Genomic DNA, 13,824 nt, shown 5'->3' with positions numbered 1-13,824 from the left:
CACAGTTTATTAAGTAAATGAAAAGATAGTTCTTCCAGAGACAATAACTTAAGGAAGCCTACCTCATTTCTTTTCATGTCTTCCTCAAAGATACCCTCAATATACATGTGGATCATTCTTATAAAGATTTTATTTTTTTAAGATTGAAATACATTTTAATAAACCACTTACCATGTTTTTGCCATTATTTACCAACCAGCCTTAAATTACAACTTAAGTGAAAAGTTTCATTTTACTGATGTGAGATAGTACTAGGAAAAAGGAAAAGAGTCCACTGTATCCTTGGTTAGATTTTAATTTGGGGCTTTTGCAGACAGGTGTGTAAATTTTCTCTGACGTATTTTCTTCCTCTGCAAATTTTTCTTCTTGGCTTAGCCACATAAGTACTTCTCAAGCCTCAGTCTGACAAACTGTTCCATTTAAGGTATTACATACAACTTTTTCCTGTTGTATTTTTGGTTAGTTACCAAGGTATTGGCTGTTGCTTGTACTTGTGCCAGATGTCCTTTCTCCATGTCCAAAAAGGTCTTTACTCCAAGCACCTGGTCTTGGTCTTTTTGACATCATCTCTTTCCTGAATAACTTTATCCAAAGCATATATGGACTCTGACACCTTGTCTAATCACTCTGGACTTAGCATTGACAATCTCTGTCTTTTGGCCTCCTGCTCTAAGGTGAGAAGCATATTTCTTTCTTTCAGTTGGACATACCGAAGTTTATGTAAATCTTCATTACTCTTGTTCCTTAACTGTTCACAGGATCATGCAGCACCTGACTTGACTATTTTTTATTCCCAATTTTATGGATCATCAAAAAATTCTTCTGGTTCTTTCCTTGACAAAGTAATATGAATTAATTTATACTGGTGGAGTGGTGTGATTTTGGCTATATTCATGTTTAACAAACTGAAAGGAAAGCCTGGGCTGATGGCAGGAGTCAGCAAGGCCTTCAACATTCCTGGAATTTTCAGGGTGGCCCTTGACAGAAAGAAACTAGCCATCCCATGGCCATCGTCTCCCTCTCAGAATATGGGTCAGTGTAAATCCAAGCACAAGCAGCTCTCCTGAGGACTGCTGCAATGGATAACTTTAACATTCTGATCACATAGTATAATGAACTCTCTATTCAGCAGTAAAATAAAGCAAAACAGTCACAGAAACCAAAGTAAAACATTCACAGACATATAACATAGCAACTTATTAATAAAGTGGTCACACATTCTTAAACAAAAGATATCATTCAGTAAATCGCCATCCGAATCAATCAATATAAAATACCCATCTAAGGGGTGACCAGGTGGCTCAGCGAGTAAGAACACCGGCTCCAGTGTTGGGATGACCAGGGGATCAAATCCGGGCTCAGATAATTAGCACCACACCCAGAAATAACTGGCTGTGTAACCTTGAGCAAGTTACTTAACCCTGATTGCTGGCACCATCATCAATTCATTTTCTGCCTGTGAAATAAACACAGCCAGAACAGAGAGGGTTGTTCTTTTGAACCTGAAGATAAAAATAGATTGTAAAAAGCCCTCAAAAAATATTTCTTTCTGTCTCTGTTGTCTTCCCAATAGTTTGATTTATAATTGAACAATGTGGTGGTTCATTCATTAGGGTCTCACAGAAGGTTTTTGTAGAATTTTTTTACATGTTTTTGAGTTTCTATTCTATACTGAATTGCCATCTCTCTCCACTTGGCTTTCAAATCAAATCTAATGTTTTCTTTTTCAAGTGATGCCTGGGTTTTGTGGGTCTCCCCATTGTGGTAACTGCTTCACACTGGTGTAATTTTCACAGAAAATGGTCACAATAATACCTTTTTTTTTAAACTCAAGGCAATTGGTGTTAAGTGATTTGCCAGGCTCACATTGTTACTAAATAACTGGTTGGATTGAATTTGGGGCCTCCTGACTCCAGGGCCAGTGCACTATACACTACACCAATCAGCTACCCCTAGCTTTCTTTCAAATAAGTCACTGAACTTAAAAATGATAGTATCTTTTTACCTTTTTTTCCTAATTTGATATTAATTTTTATCTCTATTTTAATTAGCTAATGGTATAATGGATCCTATGTTACTAACTAATAATTTCTGATAAAATATTAAATTAAGAATATATTAAGGATCACTCACAAGCATCTTTTAATCCTTTTCTAGAAGAAAATATTCCTAACAGATAGGCATGAGGATTCTTATTAGTCTACAAGACTTTGCCTTTTGTCATTTCTCAAGCCTAAATAATATTTCTCAATATATTTGTTTAGTGATTTCAATCATGCCCAATTCTTTGTAAAGTCAATTTTCAATTTACTAGTACTCAATAGATAGATGAGGTGTTTAGATAGATCTTCTCTGGCATAAGAGCTATGTGTGCTGAGAACTGATTTTTTTCCTAACTTTGTTAACTAATAAGAATTACATGATATACAACTACAAAGTCATTTAAAGGAATATTATTATTACTTGGCTTATCCATCCAAAAAGAAATTCTTGGAATTTATCAGATTTTATATTCCTCCTGGGGTAGAGCCAATATGGGGCACATAAGCAGGAAAACTCTGTATGTCTCCTCTTTAACCACCTCAAATACCTATAAAAATGACTCTAAACAAACTTTCGGTCTATAGAACCCACAAAGTGACAGAGAGAAACAAACCTCCTGCTGAAGGCCGCCCAGCAGGCGGAGAGGAAGGGTCCATTTTAGCATGCTGGGAGCAGAGCCCAACCCCAAGTGAGCCCATGGTTTTAGCGTTAGGGTGGCCACAACCAGCCTTCTGCTGGAGAGAGAGACTTTGGGAGAGTGGATCACTAGCAGCTGTGGCAGTTTCCAGACTTATGTAGCAGCAAGCACCCCAAGCGTCCTCAGGGTTTGCTGCCAATACAGGTTCTTAGATCTGCTTTGTTAAAGGAAAGCAACTCAAAATGGGTTAACAAGCTTACTTTAATCAGTCAGACATATATCGTTTACCTGGTTCAGGGGAAAAGGTCGGCGCCCCGAACTTCAAAGTACACAGACAGAATTATCAAGACAGAAACAGATCTAGTAGACAGATTTCAAACTGTCCAACCATTACATCCATACCCAGTCAACATCTGGGTTTCAACATCTGGGTTTTTTCAAAGCCAGGGGGGCTCTGGACAACGGCTTCCCAGAATCCAGATCAAATCACAGAACACTTCTCAAAGTGAGCCCCCAAAACAAAGCTACACATCAGGGCTTATATAGCCTTCTCCTGGCTCAGAGAATGTAACAACCTTATTGACCCACTGGCCAATCAAAAAGTATCTACTGAAAAACAAGCCTCCCACCCCAGGCTTCAGGTGCACTTTAGCCTAGGGGCAGGGAAGATCTTCCAAATTTGTATTCCCATTACAACTTATCAACCCATAAATGCCAAAGACAAAGTGAAAGGTCAGTGTGGACTTTGTGGGAACAGCGGGTTGGGGAGTGAGGTCTGGACTCACCTCCTGGAGGGAGAAGCAGCTGAGGCGTAGCAGCTGTGGCCGTGATGTGGCTGTTTCAGAGCTCCTAGCCTGTAGATCATAGGGGGAACAAGTGATCAGTCTGAGGGTTAGTCACTCTTGCTTTAACCTGCTTTGATTTGGGTCACTTTCTAGGGTGGATGCCTTGGGATGCATGACCAGTTTTCCAGAGCCAGTGGAAACTTCTGAGATGGCAGGCAACTAATACCTTCAGCACCTGTGAAAAAAAAAACAGCAATTTGGGACAAAGCTTTCCTCTCTGGAAGCAGAGTTCTACTGTGGCAAAAAAGAAAAAAAAAACTCAAAAGTCAAGGAACTGAGTGACAACATGAGCAAGCAAAGGAACAAAAGCAAGCACAGCAATCCAACTTTGGATTCCTATTTTTGGGACAAAAAGGATCAAAGCATGGAATATGAAGAAGACACCAAAGTCAGAAGTCCAGTACCAAAAGCTTCCAAGAAAAATATGAGTTGCTTACAGGACATGGAGGACATTAAGAAGGATTTTGAAAACCAAATAAGAGAAGTGCAGGAAAAATTGGGATAAGAAATGAGAATGATTCGAGAAAATAATGAAAATGGAGTTAAATATCTGACTAAAAAAGATAACACCTTAAAAAATAGACTTACAGGGGCAGAGTCAAGATGGCGGAGTAGAAGGGAGACATCTGCTGGGCTCCAGCTTCCACCTTCCCCAATCCATGTAAGGGGACTCTAAACAAACTTTGGAGCTGCAGAACCCACAAAATAACACAGAGAAGCTAACCTCCCACTGAGACCATCCTGGCAGGCTGGCAGGAATCGGCCAGCACAGCACTCTGGGAGCCGAGCCCAGCCCCACGCCAAGGCTTTAGCCCCAGGGTGGGACTGACCAGCCGTGGTCAGAGGGACTCCAGATCAGCAGCAGCTGTGGCCATTTCCAGATTTGTCAACACATAGATGAGAAGGACTAAGTGAGAGGTCAGTGCAGTCTGGATTTTGGGACCCAGTAAGTGGGAGTGCATGGCTTTTGCCCCAGGGGCAAGAAGCCACTGAGATGTCAGCAGATCCAGACATTGCCACATGGCAGCTTCAGCTCCTGGCCTGCAGAGTGTAGGGGGACCAAGCACCAGTCGGAGGGGTAATCGCTCTAGCTTTAACCTTCTTGGATCTGGATTGCAGTCTAGGGTGGAGGGCCTGGTGTGTGTGTCCAGCCTCAGAGAGCATGTGGAGACCTCACAGAAGGCACCCATCTAATAATTCCAGCAGCTAGGCAAACCCCAGCGTTTGGGACAAAAGCTCCCCTATCTGGTGGCAGAATCCTACTGTGGGAAAAAGCCCAGGGGTCAAGTGACTGAGGGGCCATATGACCAGGCAAAGGAAACAAAGCAGACAGAATATTCCAACATTACACTCCTATTTTGGGGACAAAAAGGAGCAAAGCATGGAACAGGAGGAAGACAGTGAAGTCAGAACTCCTGCACTAAAAGGTCCTAAGGAAAATACGAGCTGGTTACAGGCCATAGAGAACCTTAAGAAGCAGATAGGACAAGTGGAGGAAAAATTGGGAAGAGAAATGAGTACAATGCAAGAAAATTACGAAATGAGAGTCAACAGCCTGACTGAGGAAAATAATACCTTAAAAATAGACTAACTCAAACAGCAAAAGAGGTTCAAAAAAGCAATGAGGAGAAGAATGCCTTAAAAAGCCAAAATTTCCAGATCTCAAAAGGATCTCAAAAGCTCAATGAGGAGAATGATTGCTTCAGAATTAGATTGGAGCAAATGGACGCTAATGACTTTATGAGAAATCAAGATGCTATTAAATAGATCCAAACAAATGAAAGAATAGAAGGCAATGTGAAATATCTCATGGGGAAAACCCCTGACCTGAAAAATAGATCCAGGAGAGATAATTTAAAAATTATTGGACTACCTGAAAGCCATGATCAAAAAAAGAACCTACAAATCATCCATTAAGAAATTCTCAAGAAAAATTGCCCTGATGTTTTAGAAGCAGAGGGCAAAATAGAGGTTGAAAGAATTCACTGATCACCTCCTGAAAAAGATCCCAAAAAGGAAACTACTAGGAATATTATAGCCAGGTTCTGGAATCCCCACATTAAGGAGAGAATATTATAAGCAGTCAGGAAGAAACAATTTGAATATTGTGGAAACACAAACAGGATAACCCAGGATCTGGCAGCTTCTACACTGAGGGATCTAAGGGCTTGGAGTATAATGTTCCGGAGGTCAAAGGAGCTGGGATTAAAATCAAGAGTCACCTGCCAAGCAAAACTGAGTATCATGTTTCAGGAGAAAATATGGTCATTCAGTGGAATAGAGGACTTTTAAGCATTCTTGCTGAAAAAAACAGAGTTGAATAGAAAATTTGACATTCAGATAAAAGAAGCAAGATAAGCATGAGAAGGTAAACAGAGAAAAGAAATCATAAGGAACTTACTAAAATTGAACTATTAACAATCCTACATGGAAAAACAATAATTAAAACTGATGAAACTTTCTCAGTAGTTGAAGTGAATAGAAATATATATGTAAGAAATGTATATATATATATATACATGTGTTTCCCCGATAATAAGACACTGTCTTATTATTTTTTTTTTTTGGAAAGAAAAACACCAGAGGGCTTATTTTCAGGGGAGGGCTTATGTTGTCCTGCCTCAGCTCTCCTCTGCGGCACTGCTTTCAATGGAGCCAGCAAGCAAATCACTGGGGAAGAACAGGATGACGCACTCACTGCTGCAGCTCTGATTGGATGCAGCTCGGAGTGCGGTGTGCGTTTCACCCGGGGGGAGACGGTGCATACAGGGGGTACCATAATATAGCATGTAGTGCAGGGGATCACCTTCACTACAGTAGCAATCTCAATAGGGCTTATTTTTGAGGGAGAGCTTATTTTAGAGGAATCTTACACAGTAAGGGGAGGGCTTATTTTCGGGATAGGTCTTATTATCGGGGAAACATGGTGGATATGCTAGCTATAGCAATAAGATGAGAAAAAAGTTGAAGATATAAAAATGGGCAAGGAAGAAATAAAACTATCATTCTTTGAAGACAAAATGATGGTATGGTTAGAGAGGAAACACAGGGAAACACAGTATATATATATATATATACATATATATGTCTATATATGAGGATATTTGAGCATATGAATACATATGTGAATGTGTATATATGTTTACAGGTATACATAGATATAGGGCAAAGGACCAATTTAAGAGGAAGCGATGATACTTAAAAGGTGAAATTATGAGGTGAGAGAGGAATATAATGAGAGGATATGGGGAGAGACAGAATGGTGTAAACTATCTCACATAGAAGAGGCAAGGTGTAGTGGCAAGAAACCCAGCATCCCCAGGGTCACTGCCAACACAGGTTCTTGGATTGGCTTTGATAAAGGAAAGCAACTCAAAATGGGTTAACAAGCTCACTTTAATCAGTCAGATATGTATCATTCACCTAGTTCAGGGGGAAAAGGTCAGCACCCCGAACTTCAGAGTATACAGACAGAATTATCAAGACAGGGAAACAGATCAAGTAGACAGATTTCTAAACTGTCCAACCATTACATCCATACCAAATCAACATCTGGGTTTCAAAGCCTGGGGGCTCTGGACAATGGCTTCCCAGAGTTTCATCTGAACAAATCACAGAACACTTCTCAAAGTGAGCCCCAAAACAAAGCTACACATCAGGGCTTATATAGCCTTCTCCTGGCTCAGAGACTGTAACAACATTATTGACTCATTGGCTAATCAAGAAGTATCTACTGAAAAACAACCCTCCCACCCCAGGCTCCAGGTGCCCTTTAGCCTAGGGGCAGGGAAAATCTTTAAAATTTACATTCCCATTACATTCTGCCCCATGATCTTTCATGCCCATAGCATAGACAATTTACTTTTGAGTTAGCCTTAAACATCTCTTAGGTCACATTTTTAAGATACATAACTGAAGTTGCCAAAGTGGCCACAGGACCTTAAACAAACACAAAGGACATTGCATTACCACATCAATTCAAAACAAGAGTCCAAATAAAGTTCTCTAGGGCAGGGAGGGGTGTCCTTCCCTTCACAGAGCTCCAGCCCCTGCTTCTAAGTACAGAGAGGGGGCTGGGCAACAAAACCAACAAGGTGGGGTCCTTGGGGGTCCAAGGCACTTCATCCCACCCACCATAGTCACAAATCCATCCTCCCCCTGGGTCCCAAACTGTGGGATGCAGCAAGGAAACACAATCAGAGCCCCTCCTTTCCTGCTCAGTTCTTATGTTTTCCTGTGGCTGAATTCCTAACTCCTGGGTTCCTTCTCCTCCCACAGGCGCAGGTTGCACCGCTCCTGGCTTCTGCCCAGGTCCCAATGCAGGCAGCTCACCATTTCTGCTCTCAGCTCAGTGAAGTCTGCAAACAGGCCATTCTTCTCCCCTGCTCCCCGGCTCCACAGAATCACGGCTACCACAACTGGGAAACAAACAATTATCCCAGTCCCCATACTTTCCTTTTACTCTGCAGATCCTGTTCGTGACACCATCTTGTAGCGGCAAGCACCCCAGCGTCCCCAGTGTCGCTGCCAACACAGGTTCTTGGATTGGCTTTGATAAAGGAAAGCAACTCAAAATGGGCTAACAAGCTTACTTTAATCAGTCAGATATGTATAGTTCACCTAGTTCAGGGGAAAAAGGTCAGCACCCTGAACTTCAGAGTATACAGACAGAATTATCAAGACAGGGAAATAGATCAAGTAGACAGATTTCTAAACTGTCCAACCATTACATCCATACCAAATCAACATCTGGGTTTCAAAGCCAGGGGGCTCTGGACAATGGCTTCCCAGAGTTTCATCTGATCAAATCACAGAACACTTCTCAAAGTGAGCCCCAAAACAAAGCTACACATCAGGGCTTATATAGCCTTCTCCTGGCTCAGAGAATGTAAGAACCTTATTGACTCACTTGTCAATCAAGAAATATCTGCTGAAAAACAAGCCTCCCACCCCAGGCTCCATGTGCACTTTAGCCTAGGTTCAGGGAAGAAGCGAAAAGTGTTACAATGGAGGGGAAGAATAGGAAAGCAAAAGGGAATGGGTCAACCTTATTCCCATTAAATTTGGCTTGAGGAGGGAATAAAATACACACTAAATAGGGTATCTCACCTTCCAGGAGAGTAGGGGCGATGGTGGAAAGGAGGGAATGCTTGCAGGGAGGGAAGTTGGGAGCACCCACTTTTGAAAAGGGATGGGATCAAAGTAGAGAATAGAAAAAGTGGGAGGTGGGATAGGAGGGAGGGAAATATAGTCAGTCTTTTACAATATATCTACTATGTTATTGTTTTGTATTAGCCACACATGTACAACCTATAATGAACTGCTTATCTTCCCAGTAAGTGTGGGAGACAAGTGAGGAAGGAAATGAATCTGGAATTCAAAGTTTTAAAGTCAATACTCAAATACATACACACACACATATATTATTAATACCATTTTACATGTAATTGGGAAATATGATATATAGGCACTGGGCATAGAGATCCACTGGAAAAGTCTAAAGGTGTATGGGAGAAAATATGGGAGAGAGCAGATTGGAGGAGGAGATATCCTATGGGACTGCTATTTTGGGGCTGTGGGTAGGGGAAAAATGGGGAGAAATTTTGTAACTCAAAATCTGGCAGAAATGAATGATGTAAATCATAAGTTAATAATGCATTTTAGTGAAAAAAAATAGAATACTTAAAAAAAATAGACTTACTCAAATGGCAAAAGAGGCTCAAGAAGCCAATGAGGAGAAGGATGCCTTAAAAAGCCAAATTTGCCAGACTGAAAAAGAATCTCAAAAGCTCACTGAAAAGAATCATTCATAAAGAATTAGATTGGAGCTAATGGAAGCTAGTGACATTATGAGAAATCAAGATACTATTAAACAGATCCAAACAATTTTAAAAATAGAAGGCAATGTGAAATATCTTATTGGAAAAACCGCTGGCCTGGAAAATCGATCCGGTACAGATCATTTAAAAGTTATTGGACTACCTAAAAGCAATGATCAAAAAAGAACCCAAAAATCATCCTTTAAGAAATTCTCTAGGAATATTGCCCTGATTTTATAGAACCAGAGGATAAAAAAGAGGTTGAAAGAATTCACTGATCACCTCTTCAAAAAGATCCCAAAAAGAAAACTCCTAGGAATATTATAGCCAGGTTCCATATTTCCCAAATCAAGTAGAAAATGTTACAAGCATCCAGTAAGAAACAATTTGAATATTGTGGAAACACAATCAGGATAACACAGGATCTGGCAGCTACTACACTAAGGGATTAAAAGGGCTTGGAATATGATATTCCAGGGTCAAAGTAGCTGTGATTAAAACCAAGAATCACCTACCCAGCAAAACTGAGCATCATGTTTCAGGGGAAAATATGGTCATTCAATGAAATAGAGGACTTTCAAGCATTCTTGATGAAAAAAAAGAGTTGAATAGAAAATTTGACATTCAGATGCAAGAAGGAAAAGAAACATGAGAAGGTAAACAGGGAAAAGAAATCATAAAGAAGTAATCAAAGTTGAACTATTCACATTCCTACATGGAAAAACAATAATTGTAACTTATGAAACTTCTCAGTAAGAGAATAGTTGAAGGGAATAGAAATTCAAATATATGTGTATATATATATGTGTATGTATGTATACATACATATTTGTCTCTATAGTAGGGTATATGGGCATATAAATACATATGAGAGTGTATGTACATATGTGTATAGGTATACAGAGGGCACAGGACCAATTGAATAGGAAAGAATGATACTTAAAAGGTGAAATTGAGGTGAGAGAGGAATACAATGAGAGGAGATGGGGAGAGACAGAATGGGGTAAATTATCTCATATAGAAGAGGCAAAGGGAAAACTGTTACAATGGAGGGGAAGAACAAGAAGGCAAAAAGGAATGAGTCAACCTTATTGTCATTGAATTTGTCTTAGGAACGGAATAACATATACACTAAATAGGATATCTCACCTGTAATGCCAAGGAAAGCCAACTTCCCAAGGTTCAAAATACCAGCATAGGTGCTCTCTATTTTATTCAGTGAAAAATTAAGAACGGAGAAGATCAAAATATGACATCATTCAAAATACAGCATTTACTAAGTGTGATTTAATCAAGTACTACCCCACCCCTGGACATTACAATCATTTAATCAATCACAAAGTCCCTCTTATAAGTACTACTCCACCCCTAGGCTGTACATTCATTTAGTCCATCACAAAGCCCATCTTCTCAAATGGAGATTAGTTTCCAATCATATGTAAATTACATTCATTTGTTTAATCACAGAGCACAAAAAGGTCAAAAGTTCCCCACCCTTGTATCACAATTGAATCTACCCCAGAGTTACAATAAGCTTAAGCACAGCATTTAATACCCAAATGGAGGTATTTTCTTCATCTTGTCATGAGGCAAGTTCTCGGCAATCTTTGTTCCTGGGGAGACAAAGCTTAGCAAGGCCACAAGATACATTGCCAGTCTCTTCATTAATTCATTTTCTGTCTGCAGAACAGTCCTAGGACCCCTGAAAACATTAGCAAAACCCCCTTCCAGGATTTCTGTAAACATACAACAAGAAAATCCTTCTTCAGGGTTTCTGAATCAACAGCAAGGTTCCGAGTCTTCTGCAGCAACAGAACTGTCCTTCACCAGTGGACCAATCTGGCAAAACCACATCAAAAAAGACAAAGTACCAGCATAACAGCCATGTCTCCTCAGTTCTTGGCAGCTCTGGGTGGCAGCTCTCAAAAGTCCTGGGCAATTCAAAGTGGCCTTCAGCAATCCTCTCTGTCTCTCTCTCTGTCTCCAAAGGTGCTGCTTCCAAAATGTTCTTCTGCTTCTCTCTTTTCTTGTGTCTCTCTAAATTTAGATCACCAGCTCCTCCCAGTTCAACCCTCTCTTTTCATGTCACAAAGTCCATCCCACAAGTGGAATTCACAAGCTCTGGGTTTTAACACAATCAATTTGAAAACCAAGCCAATACATGGGGATCTTTATATTCCATTACTATCACATCACCCTATAGGAGAGTAGGGAGTAATGGAATGAGAGGGGGGGATGATGAAATGTAGGGGAGGTGGGGGGGAGGGAAGAATTCAAATTTTTAAAATCAAATGTTTAAAAAAATTATTGTTGTTGTCATTTTTTACATTCAGCTGGGAAATAAGATATACAGGCACTGGGGTATAGAGAGCCATCATGGCCTACTGGAAAGTCAGAGAGGGAATGGGGGAGCATATAGGAGAAAGCAGATTGGGGGAGGATATATACAGTAGAATCGCTATTTTGGGGTGGTGGATAGGGGAAAGTTGGGGAGAAAATTTGTAACTCAAAATCTTGTGGATATGAATGATGTAAACTAAAAATAAACATAAAATTTAATTTTAAAAAAGATTTTTTTAAAAGGGTATTAAATGTGTCCTCTCTGGGTACTGATTCTAGAACATTGCTAATTTGTGATATTCCCCTAGTAAATTCAGTTAACTAAGATAAAGAATAATAAATAATAGAGGCATTTTGTATGCACAGGATTTTCAAGATAGAATAAACAATAAAGATTATTTAGTCCCAAACCTTCATTTTTTAATGAAAAAAACTGAAACCTGTATAAGTTAAATGACTTCCCCAAAGTCACACAGCTAATGGCCTTCTTGAGATGAGAATGTGATTACTAATTCACTGTTCTTTTTTTCTATATGACATTAGTTATATCTCTAACACATATTAAATTACATCTCCCTGAGGTAGACTTTTATATAAGGACTATTTACATTTTATAGAAAAAATAAGAAATTGAGACTCATAGAGATCAAAATAGTTTGTTCAGGTCATAAAAATAATCAGTGGCAGTATTCTATCTTCTGGGTCTTAAATTATAATGTTTCCATAAATTATGTTTCCAAAACCAAATTGCTATAAATGGCCATCCCTTTCATCATTTACCACCATTCTCCATTTATGAATGCTCATAGATATCAAAAAGTTTTCTGTACAAGGGAGATAGTTAATGTTATTTTTTAGCTATAGATTGAAATCCATAGGATTTATTTTTGTCTTTTTTATCCAATAAACTTTCTTCAATAAAGTAGATGTAGTATTTTAAGTTGCTTTTCTATGTAATTATATTTTGATTAAGACCAAAAAAAGTGTTGTTATTCCTCATGAAATGAATTTTTTTAAGAATTAACTTGGAATCAGATATTAATCTTTCAAATGTTATTTGAAACAAATAAAAATAATTAGACTCCATTACTTTGTAGTATCACTGTAAATAAAATGGTTGAGTTGGTTAAGAAATGGATTTGAAGAAAATGTTCACAGACCATAGTGAAGAAAATTTATTGTTTAGCACCTGGCAAACTTTATATAAGACTTCTGATATAACTTTATACAAGTTCATAAAGCTTTCATAAAAATGAGAGGGCTTGAATATTTTAAAGGTAAATTAATTTTCTCACACTTGCTTATCCTACTCCAAAGCTTAATTTTCTTCATTTTAAAAAATAAATAGAATTCCCAAATTATATTAAAAATACAGTTTGCAGAGAGAATTTATACTTTACTATATGTATTACATAAATTAAATTTAACTTTTCTTTAAAAAATCAAATGCAAAATATTTAATTTATTCTTAAACAATAAATTATTTTATGTAAACTCAGACTACCATGATACCATATTACAAATGCTAAAATTAATGAAATGCAAGAATGAATTCAATGAAAGCTATTCTAGCTTTTTAAACCCAATATAAGACTTCAGTAAGATAGAAAAAAGTAGATTAAAGATACTAAAGTTTTCAGAACATTTTAATTATATCTTCCCTTGGGCTTTCCTTTAAGCCAGAAATCTCATTTACTTTTCTCTGTCCTGTATTAACAGGATATTGTACATGGTTACATGGAGAATGTCTACAACCTTAGAATTGAAGTTTTTTAGTTGAAATTAGTTTCTTTCTGAGGCCTTCATTTTGCCTTTCAAACTCATGAACTCTCTCTTGAAGCTGCTCAAATCATTTCTTCTAATTCCGCATTCTGTTCTAACTGCTCAGGGCCATCACTGGTCTGCTCACATTTCTTCTGATTATTAACAAGGAGAATTAGCTTGGTAGCCATCCTTCTATCATCTTGCTGGCAGGTTTGCTGTTCAGTACAGTGCTCTCTTCATGCAAAGGCAAAAATCCATCTTCTGATTCCTCATGACTGACATGTGACACTAGTCATCAAGACTTCCTGGGAACTTTCTGTCTATAGAAGTCATGGACCAGCACCTTTCCCAGTCAGGTCACCTTGCAGTCTCATCC

The 13,824-nt window shown here is 38.8% G+C and overlaps 1 pseudogene; it reads right to left on the bottom strand.

Moving 5' to 3' along the window:
* Positions 1–463: 463 nt before the first annotated feature.
* LOC138174749 (large ribosomal subunit protein uL29m pseudogene) lies at positions 464–1,011 on the bottom strand (annotated as a pseudogene).
* Positions 1,012–13,824: the final 12,813 nt, after the last annotated feature.

This window comes from Petaurus breviceps, unplaced genomic scaffold, assembly GCF_028583685.1.
Source record: "Petaurus breviceps papuanus isolate PSGF00001 unplaced genomic scaffold, PetGlider_PUasm1.0 76, whole genome shotgun sequence".
NCBI lineage: Eukaryota > Metazoa > Chordata > Mammalia > Diprotodontia > Petauridae > Petaurus > Petaurus breviceps.
This window is presented reverse-complemented; position numbering and strand designations above follow the sequence as displayed.